This window comes from Saimiri boliviensis, chromosome 6 (genome assembly GCF_048565385.1).
Source record: "Saimiri boliviensis isolate mSaiBol1 chromosome 6, mSaiBol1.pri, whole genome shotgun sequence".
NCBI lineage: Eukaryota > Metazoa > Chordata > Mammalia > Primates > Cebidae > Saimiri > Saimiri boliviensis.
Window position 1 is genome coordinate 63,039,535 of NC_133454.1, and position 10,965 is coordinate 63,050,499.

A 10,965-nucleotide genomic window follows, 5' to 3' on the forward strand; every position below is an offset into this window, starting at 1 on the left:
CAGAATAGGGTGATGATAGTCACTAATGATGTACGTTTCAAAATAATGTTTGAGAATAAATTTGAAATGTCTCACCATAAAAAATGATAGGTAAGCAAGATGATAGATGAATTAGCTTGATTTAATCACTGCACATTGTGTGCACATACCAAACCATCACGTTATACTCCTGAAACGTATGTAATTATGATTTTCAAATCAGAAGTAATATCAGTACAAATAAAAACACAATGTGATAGGTGGATAATGACGTCCAAGATATGTTGCTGAATGATTAAAATCACTTTATAACATATGATCGTATGTGAAAAAAGCAATATATATCAAAACTCATCAGGCTCTACAGTTTAGGATCTGTGCGCATTTTTCCTTTACATGAATATTACCTTAATAAATATAAAAACTCAAAGAATGATCTTATACTCAATGTGGAATGTATTCGTTTTCTAGTGCTGTCATAACAAAATGCCTCAGACTGTGTAGCTTACTCAGCAGAAATTTGTTTTCTCAGGGCTCTGGGAGCTGGAAGTCCAAAACAGGTTTGGTTTCTCCTGAGGTTTCTTTCTTTGGTCTGCAGATGGCCACCTTCTCGCTATGTCTTCACATGGTCTTTCTTCAGGGTGCCCACTCCACTTTCTCTCTCTCTCTCTCTCTCTCTCTCTCTTTTTTTTTTTTTTTTTTTTTTGGAGTGTTGGAGTACAGTGACATGATCTAGGCTCACTGCAATCTCTGCCTCCCAGTTTCCAGCAATTCTTGTGCCTCAGACTCCCCAGTAGCTGAGATTACAGGCACATGCACCACACCACACCCAGCTAATTTTTGTATTTTATGGAGTCTTGCTCTGGTGCCCATGCTGGAGTGCAGTGGAGCAATCCCGGCTCACTGCAACCTCTGCCTCCTGGGTTCAAGCGATTCTTCCGCCTCAGCCTCCCAAGTAGCTGGGACCACAGGCTCGTGCCACCATGCCCAGTTAATTTTTGTATTTTTAGTAGAGACGGGGTTTCACTATGTTGGCCAGGATGGTCTCGATCTCTTGACCTCTTGATCCAGTGGCCTTGGCTTCCCAAAGTGCTGGGATTACAGCTGTGAGCCACACGCCCGGCCTGATTTATCTTTATGTATCCAAATATGCTCTGCTTATAAAAAGAGCAGTCAGAATGGATAATCTCATTTAACCCTAAACACCTCTTTAAAGACCCTGTCTGTAGATACAGTCACATTCTGAAGTACCGTGGATTTGAAATTAAACATGTATTTTGGGGAAACACAATTCACTTCATAACACCCAGGTTCACCCCTATTAACATCTGGCTACATTTTTCTTATTACGCTATTTATGCATACTGCTATTTTACCCTGCCACTTGGGAGTAAGTTGCACACCTGGGTCGTCATTACCCCTTAGTACTTCAGAGTACTTCAGTAGATATTTCCTAAAAAATCCTAGAAAACCACCGTGTAACCACCAAAATCAGAAAATCAACATTAAGATTAATATTGCCTTCTAACTCAAAGATGCATTTCAATTTGGCTGTTTGCTCCAAAAAAAATGCCCTTCAAGAATCAGATGCTATCCAAAATCCTGTGTACCGTTTACTTGTCAAACTTCTCTGCTAGCTTTCAATTTGAAAAAAATATTGCAGTGTTTTGCTTGCCTTCTCTGACCTTGACACTTTTGAGTAGCATCGGCCAATGATGTTGCAGAATGACCTTAGCTTAGGTTTGCGGATTTGTTTCCTCCTGATTAGGTAGCTGTAATAGAAATACTACAACAGTGATGCTGTGTTCCTCCTAGTGCCCCACAGCAGAAGGCACACAATGACATGTAGAATGAAGTTTTATCATGTATTTAAGATGGTGTCTGCCAGGCTTTTCCACTCTAAGATGAATGAAGAAAGATTCAAAGGTATTAATTAATATTAGTTGACATTTTACTGTGTGGTACACATTTCCCTTCTCTATTTATTTACTTAGTTATTAATCTTGGTGCAGGCTTATGCATTCCTATTTTGTTCCAGGTACTATTATCTGTTGCTATAATTATTTGCTCGGATGCTCGAATTGTTCTGTGTTTGGCTTTCAAACAAGTTCCTGCATCCTTTTGATATGTCTACATTTTTCTATGGGGAAGTGCCTCTGTAGCGTGTCTCACTGTGTACGTAAAGACTGAGGGGGAAAGAGGCGAGAAGATAAGAAATGTGGCCCAAATACTTCATATAGTATAAGCTCTATAATTTATCTTTTTTTCTGACACAAAGCCAGTCGTGTTTCCCACACCTTCCAGGGTAGATCTTGGAACATCCTTGGAACTAGGCCTGGAAGAATAACTTTCACCTCCTTTACAGCCATCTGGTTTCATTTTTCACTGAGATTCCTCTCCTTCACTCTGATTCTGTCCCTCATTGAGAACTCTCTTGCTTTCCATTTTCCGGAAATATTTATGGTTTTCTCCTGTACATGTTCTCTACTCCACTTTGTATTGAAAGTAAAAATAAGCTACTTTTGAAACATGGTGACTCTTATGATTCATAAATAGCATTACATCATAACTTCAAGTTTGTACAGTATGTTTTACAGTTTACAAGGAGAAATCTTTTAACGTATCCTTATATTCTGATGAAGGAAGGTTAAGAATTATTTTCCCCAAATCAAAATAATTAAGATTTTTGAAATTAAACATATTTAATGATATTTTTAAGTTCCTAAAATAAGGAAATGATATATCCAGGGATTAAAATCTATGGCTTTTCACTTTCACCCATTGGGTTTCAGTGTCTTAATTCTTTGGGAGGTAAGGTCAGTCTACAGCTCCCATTTCGGATTTTATGACAGAAGGACTCCTTAGCAGGCTATTTTCAGTCTATGTTAAACATTTTTACCCTTCTATTTTATAGTCAGGATTATTAAAATCCTTGTTAAAATATATAAATTAATACCCAAATATTGTGTGCTTATCATGAAATGATACTGTAGAATGATGCAGATACAATAATTTGACTGCAAAACTTCAAATTAAGACTTTGTAAGAATAAAATAACCCATGGTCAGTGATCTTTTTTGGCATTTTTTTTGTATAGGAGAAAAGGTAATAAAAATATTTTACTACCTCCTGAGAATGGCCTTGACACTCACTGCTATTTGTAAAGTGCTTCAAAGAAGAAAAGGGCTGACTTACTGGTGAGGAGATGGGGTACATATAAAAAATACTAAGATAGTGATACTCTTAAGTGGTAATTCGGGGGGGGGGGGTTATCGGGTTCTGTGTCCTCTCTCAATTATTAATCAACCGACAAAGCTCTTTGCTTAGATGTTTGTAGTCACAACCAAAGGCAACGTGAGTTTAGCTTAAACCAGCTGAGAACACTTGGGATGATTCATAGTCATGTATTTCTATAACACCAGCGAAATGCAATTAAGCAGTTTTATTTTAAGAAAACACTGAAAACAATTTTACCTAATAGAAAAAAAGCCTCATTGGTATGGCTGGACTTTTGGTATTAAAAATACTGTCCATGTTTAAATGACATTATGTGTTATCAATAATTATCCCAGTGGTGCATTTGGGAAGGGGGAGATGAAAGTGGTTTTTATCTCATTAGCATGTCTTCACTGTTAACTGTTTGTAATATTAGTTTGCTTTGATCTTCCTTTTGATTGTAGTGTGCAAAGCTGATATAATCTGTTATTATTTCCATTAATAACTAAGTATCTCTTGCAGTTGACAAGGCAATTTGTTATTATCAGACTGCCTTTATGCAACGCAAAGAGATTTACACCCGCTCGGGCACCCATCCTGTGTAAAACAACAGGCGTTTATCTACTCTCAGCAGCCTGGAGATGTTGCCCTCTTCACAGAGGCTCCGTGAATGCTGCTGGACAGACAGGAAGCACCTTGACATGAGCTGGAGACGGGCGTGTAGATTCTAATCTGGACACAGTTTCTACCTCAACGAGATTTGCAAATTGAACAACGTAACTGAGCATATTCTGCTGACCCTGTTTTGTTCTGTTTTGTTTTTTTTGGAGGTTTAAATTGGGCAAGAGAAGAGGGGTGAGAGACAGAAGTGAGACAGTGGTGGTGAAGCTGAAGTTTCTCTTGCAACAAGCAGAGTGTATTATCATTATTATGTCCACAGCATCTCAGGCTTCCAAAATGTGAGTTCTGGCAGATTATGAAGGCAAAAGATTTGCAACTCAAGAGGCTTTATTGTCAAGTTTCTATATTTGTCTTGCATTTAATGTCTCTGCCATTCTCATTCCCAGAGATTTTGAGATATTTGACAAATTTTGACACATACAAGGATAATTTCTCTTCACTTCCAAAATGACTCCACCTCCAAAAATAATACCATGGTCGACATAAAAGACTGTGAGTGGAGTTGAGTTCAAGATATGACAACTTCCCATCTTTTAAAAAGAGTGGGAGAATTTCAAAACAGAAACTTTTTCTAATGAATTTAATTGGCATTCTGACTTTATTATCTGCCAAAAGTTTTATTTTCTCCAAATCTGTTGGTTGGCAGGGCAGATTATATTCTCAAAAGTCTTGCTGGTCCTGTAAATTTAACCCATTTCTAACAACAGCGCAGGCAGAGAAGGTGAGGGAGCTGTTTAAAGTGGCAAAGTCAGTTGGAGACAGCTGTTGACAGCTGCTCAAATTTCCCAAGGCATGTTTTATCTGTGAATGTATGTGCTGCTGCACAAATGACAGTGATGATCTTTGCATGTGGTCATGAAAGGCTACCTGCCACCATATTTGGATGTGTCAGAAAGAATAGAGAGAAAGGAATGAATGATGTAAGTCAGAAGGTCCTGACAGACCATCTGGGGCCTGTGTTGAACTCTGAGATAGGTGAGGTGCTTTTGGATGTTCTTTTCACTTCTGGGTACTGAGTTTATGGCTCAAGTCCCTAGAGATGGAAAGGATAAACAGGGTTTCAGTATGTCTTGACTCCACAAATTTCAGCGCCTTATTTGATCCATTCAGATCATGTTATAGTTGGAAGTATGTCCACTGAGCTAGGTTACAGCAAGCTAAACTCTGTTACTGCTAAGGACTTAAACCACAAGAGCCTCTTTAACTAGCATGGTCAGCTGGTTAGATGGTGCCTGGATGTGCTAAGAAGTATTCACTCACTCTCACCTTAGTAACAAGCAAGAAGTGGAGAGCAACTACCTTTCTCTTCATGCCTAATTATTAGCCTTCACAGAGCTAAGAGCACTGCAAATGTCTTCTGTTTTCAGATTATGCTGTAATTCAGGGTAACTCTTGTATTTTTATTTTTTATTTAGAGCAAGGATGAGGTCTTGCTCAAAGACAAGTTCAGTAAGAAACTAAAGCAAATTAAACTTTCTGTAAGCCACTGAAACTTAACTTAGAGGTATTTCTTGTTGCTGACTTAAAAATAGCAAATGAGCCTCAACCAATCACAAATAGCCAACCAGCCAATTGGTTGTACAACTAGTAAACTCCCATCAGGCTATATCCAAATAAGGCAACCACATTGCTGTAGCCAATCAAATAATTTATTTACTTGCCATTCAGCCTATAAAGGCTCATAGCTTAGGCTGCTTGAGTGGAGATCTCTGAAACCTATTCCAGTTTTGAGTACCATAGGATTAATAAATTCTTCATTGCTCAGATGAATTCTGTTAAGTGTATTTTGTCTGAAGTTTTTCCTTGAACAAAAATGAACAATGCTGTAGACAAATTTTGAGAACTTATGAGACAAGAAAAGTCAAAGGGATTTTTCTTGGATTTCTTGATGTCTGCACAAATTAGAATTAATGTTTATATATTAACTACATTGATTTCAGCCCTTCTGCTTGCCCATTTTGGGAAGGAGGGTTTGGGTGACAGATAGAACTTTGTCCACCATAGGTGACCATTAACCCATGAGATATGCTGACCTTTACTATGATCTGATTGCATACAGAAATGATTGGCGGCCTAGAGGCTCCTCCCTGACTCTTTTACTTCCAGTGCTGGGAAGTCAGTAACAGCATTAAACACTAACAAGGGACACCATGTTCCATTTTTTACAAGGTGTGCAATTTATCTTCTGGGAAAGCTGCGCACAGCTCTTGAAGTGACTCACTTTAGTACAATAGAAATCAGTCATGATTTGTTAATTTCATTTGTCCTTTCACAAGAAAGGAAAAAAACATTAATTGTGTGGTGTTGGCAGAGGTTTTTCAGCCCATAAACTGAAATTTGACTAGTGTTCTCCCAGAGCACAGTCTTGGGAAGTAGATGCCGCTATTCTAATTTCAAAAACAAAGGATCCATGTTTAGAGAAGCTGAGTAACTTCCCCAAAGGTAGACCATTACTAGAGATAAAAGCACTTGAAATGAAAGCTAAGCTTTTTTACATGAATGTATACTTAACTATTGTTTTCCCTATTCATTTCTTTATTGAAAGGAAAAGAAGAAAAGGCTACAAAAGTTTCAGGGAATTAGGCTCAGGGTGATTTTAGGAGTAATGGGCTTTTTGACATGAATTTCCTGATTTCCATGGTTTAAATCATAACCAGTGTAGGAGGTGTCAGAGAGACTAAGCAAGACTGAGGCTAGCTATTAAATGTAATTATTTTATTGAGCTGCTGTTACTATAACTACATGTTAGAGAACATTATTTAAAACCTATCTCAGTATATAATTTGTGCAAATTGATTGATAGGACTTTATTGTTCATCAATATAAAAACATTCATTTTTAGCTTAGAGATATGTACTGTTTCGTCTTAGAAACTATCACTCTTGACAATGTTTAAATTTGAAATGCCCATCCTCATTTGACCATGGCCTTCTCCTGAGTGGCTTACAAGAGCAGGCTAACTGCCCTTGAAATGTACTGTGAACACTGTGGGCCAAGTACATTTGGACTTGGAGTCAGAAGTAAATTTTCAAATGTGACCTTGGATAATCATACACCCTCTTGAAGTTCCAGTTTCCTCAAGACCCAAACTTTACAGAGATACTGTAAGAATTAAATGCTATATATATATATATATATATATATATATATATATATACACATACATACATACATGAAAGAGTGTAATAACATTTTCCATAAATAGTAGGTGCCTGATAAACATTCTTTGACTCTGTATCTATTTGCAAAGCAAATTGAAGTTATATGAATATAATTTTTTCTAACTGATTAAGAAAGGTTTTTGGCTTTCCTTTACCCAGCAACCAGTTTAGGCTGGTTAAAGAGTGTAGCTGCCTAGATGTTTAAGAAAAGCACAAAAGCTATGTGAATTTTTTTTGTGACAGCCCAGTTCAGAGAGGACACATGTGAAATTGTAAAACACTGAAGAATAATGTATTCTGGCTACGCTAGGCCTATATACCCCTCCAGGAACTCCTGTTATTAGCCAGGCTTGTCAAGAACTAATCATTAGCTTTCAAGTTTTGTTAAGGATACTCTGAAGGTTTACTTTAACCTTACCATACACAAAATGTTTGTATTGCTACCCACTGATAAGAAAACTATTAGCATTCATTAAGTACAGCCATAAATCTCTCCCTCTTGGAAAAGCAATAATGCAGCCTTCCAGCTGCCATAATGAATGTAGTGTTTAATCTCTCCTTGGGAAAGTGTTCTAACTTCAGACCTCTACTATAGTTAGACACCCTGGGAAGAGCATGGTATTGTGGAAATGGCACTGATGACAAGGGAGTCATACTCTTGCCTGATTTTAGGACCAGAAAGCCTCCAAGTTACAATAAAAACAGAAGCCTTAATTTAAAAAAGGAAATGAAGAGTGACTTGTTCAAGATGAAATATTAGCATTTATTGTGCACCTACAGAAATGACAGCCACTATAGAAGGAAATTTTTATTTCTATTCATTCATTTTCTCCTTATAACAACCCTCGAAGTTATTGTTCTACCAATGTTACAGAGGAGAAAAGAGGAATGCAGAAAGATGGATACAGCAGCCCAGGGTCAGAGACAGAATCCAGTGTAAGCAGAGTGAATTTAGCTGTCTCTGATTCTAGATGCTAACAGGAGCTACTAGATGTTATCTCTAAGAGCAGATGTTATTTTAGAAATCACACCAGTCTTGGTGAGAAGGAAGGTGTGACCTCCAAGGTAGAACATGGAAGTTTGGAATCTTGTTTCTATTTTGGAGAACACTTATAGCATATCATGTGAAATCTTCTCTGTCTCACTTACTTACACTCGGTTCCAGGGTGCCCTCTGAAGTACGTCCCTGTGTTGCAGTAATCTTAAACACATTTTGCATCTGATGTAGCCACAAAGCTAAGCTTTGGAGAATTAGAACCAATGGCCCAGGGACAAAGGAGTGTCTCTTTCTCTCTCTCTTTTTTTTTAAAATACGGTACAATGAGCCCTGCCTGAGCAGGACATCAGAGAATTCAGTTACAAACTCATAATTCTTCCTCTCCACAGAAATCTTTAGTAAAAGGCAAAAGATTTATTCGTTATGAAGAGAAACCAGAGCATAGGTCTCTCTTTCTCTATGAAACAATAAGAAAGGCATCACTTGAGGTTGTGCTAAATTATCAGCCAGATGGGAGAAGGCTCAGGCAGTTCAATGGCTCCTTGTCTTCCCCCTCTATACGTTTCCTGCACAGGAATCTAAATTTCCAACGTTTTATAACCTCTGAGTTTCTTGAGCACATGGTAATGAATGATCTTCATTTCCAGGAGAAACTGAAAGAAAAGAAAAACCAACATCTCCAAGTCTAAGACATAAACTTCCTAGGCAATATCATGTAGTGATCACCCTCATGATGACCTTCTCTAGGCACTTTCTACCCATGGGAGAATATAGAATATAGAGGTTGTTATATGGGATTTTTGAGCATCAGGAAAGTGTTGCTTTGATAATTTCATTTGGAAAATTTGAAAGCTACTTAAACATATGCTTCAGCATCTAGAACAACATGGTATACAAAAAATGGTTAATGTTTGCCTTCTAGTTCAACAACAAAAAGAAAATCTAAACAAAATAAAAACAAACAAATAATATGGCTTGATATTTCTAAAAGCTAAATTGAATTTGGCATTTGATCAACTTACTAACAAATCACTTAGAACATGGAGATCCTCTCCAAAGTGGAGAGCTGGTAGATGGGGAGACTGTGTCTTTCCAGCTGGTGATTCCATATACTGCAGAGCATAATTCACCAGCTCAGTTTTGTTTGGTTGACAAATCATCCTCGTTTGAGTCTATTCATAAATATTACACGGAAATAACAGCTTTAAACAAGCTTTATGTGTGATTGCTAGAGTTGGTTTAACGCTTTATTTAACACTACATGTTTAGCTTGCTTGAATACACTTGCAGATAGAAAAGGACATCAGGAAACTCTTGAAATGAATTGTTCATATGATTATTTCATTATCTCTGCTGAGTTTAAGTCTCTAACTTGGCTGTGAGTCATATGTGTACTATTTCATTCCTCTAGGAATGAACTAATAAGAATATCTATGTTCTGCAAAAAGAAAATATATGTGTATATGTATGTGTGTGTGCATGAGAGAGAGAGAGAGAGAGAGAGAGAGAGATTGAGGAGGTAGGGCAAATAAAAATCTCTTTTCAAATGAATTAAGAATAAAACCTGTGTGAATCTCATCATGCTTAATAAACTATGGAAATGGTATTTTACTCTCAGTAGGAGTTTTAATCATTTGCATGTATTTTCAGTTCCCTTAAGGCACTTCCAAAAAATCCCCACAAAAGTAAAAGAAGATTATTAGTTTCCTCTCTGGGAATGAGCTAGATGAATTCCACAGTTTAGGATGAGAGAACTCTGATTGGAAAGGACCCAGAAACAGGCTTGTGTTTTGTGTTTCTTTTCAGGTGTAACACCTGGTTTTGAAAGGGCCTCCCTATTCTGTGGCTTGTACCTCTGCTTCTTTATTGATATGAAACTTACAGCAAAAAAGATGGGGTCAGGGTGTGATGGCTCACACCTGTAATACCAGCACTTTGGGAGGTCAAGGCAGGGGGCATTGCATGAGCTCAGGAGCTCAAGACCAGCCTGGGCAACATGGCAAACCCTATGTCTACCAAAAAAAAAAAATTACAAAAAGTAGCTGGACATTGCTGCACACATCTGTAGTTCCAGCTACTTGGAAGGTTGAAGTGGGAGGGTTGGTTGGGCCCAGGAGGTCGAGGCTACAGTGTGCTGAGATTGTGCCACTGTACTCTAGCCTGGGTGACAGAGTAAGACCCTGAAAAGATAGAAAGAAAGAGAGAGAGAGAGAGAGAGAGAGAGAGAGAGAGAGAGAGAGAAGGAAGGAAGCAAGGAAGGAAGGAGAAGGAAGGAAGGAAGGAAGGAAGAAAAAAGAAAGAAAGAAAGAGAAAGAAAGTTAGTTTTCTCCTGTGTCCAAAGATACTGTGAACATTCTTTATTTTGGGGAGTGTCCATGTTATCAAAAAACCTGGAAAAAAAATTTTTTTGCCACTAATTTCCATTATACAAGTAGAGACTTTTGTTGTATAATGATAATAAGCCAGATTGATACTGCTTGGTTGTGTCCTCACCCAAAATCTCATCTTGAATTATAATCCCTATAATCCCCACGTGAAAGGTGGGACCCTGTGGGAGGTCTTTGAATCATGGGGGCAGTTTCCCTTATGCTGTTCTCATGATAGTGAGTGAATCCTCATGAGATCTGATGGTTTTATAAGCATCTGGCATTTCCCCTGCTGGGACTGATTCTCTCTCCTGCTGCTCTGTGAAGAGGTAATTTCTTCCATGATTTTAAGTTTCCTGAGGCCTCCCTAGCCATGCAGAACTGTGAGTAAATTAAACCTCTTTTCTTTATAAATTACTCAGTCTTGGGTATTTCTTCAAAGCAGCAGGAGAATGGACTAATACACAGAGATTTTCCAATAGGCTGATCTACCAAATACTAGGGATAACATAGATTGTGGTAGGCGGCTTCATGGAAGGCTGGAAGTGCTATTAATAAATTTCTG

The 10,965-nt window shown here is 37.9% G+C and overlaps 1 non-coding gene across 1 annotated transcript; it reads right to left on the reverse strand.

The window, feature by feature from the left end:
* Window positions 1–8,360: 8,360 nt before the first annotated feature.
* On the reverse strand, window positions 8,361–8,477 carry LOC120364727 (U5 spliceosomal RNA). The gene has a single exon (XR_005579877.1). It is a non-coding gene; the product is annotated as a U5 spliceosomal RNA (small nuclear RNA).
* Window positions 8,478–10,965: the final 2,488 nt, after the last annotated feature.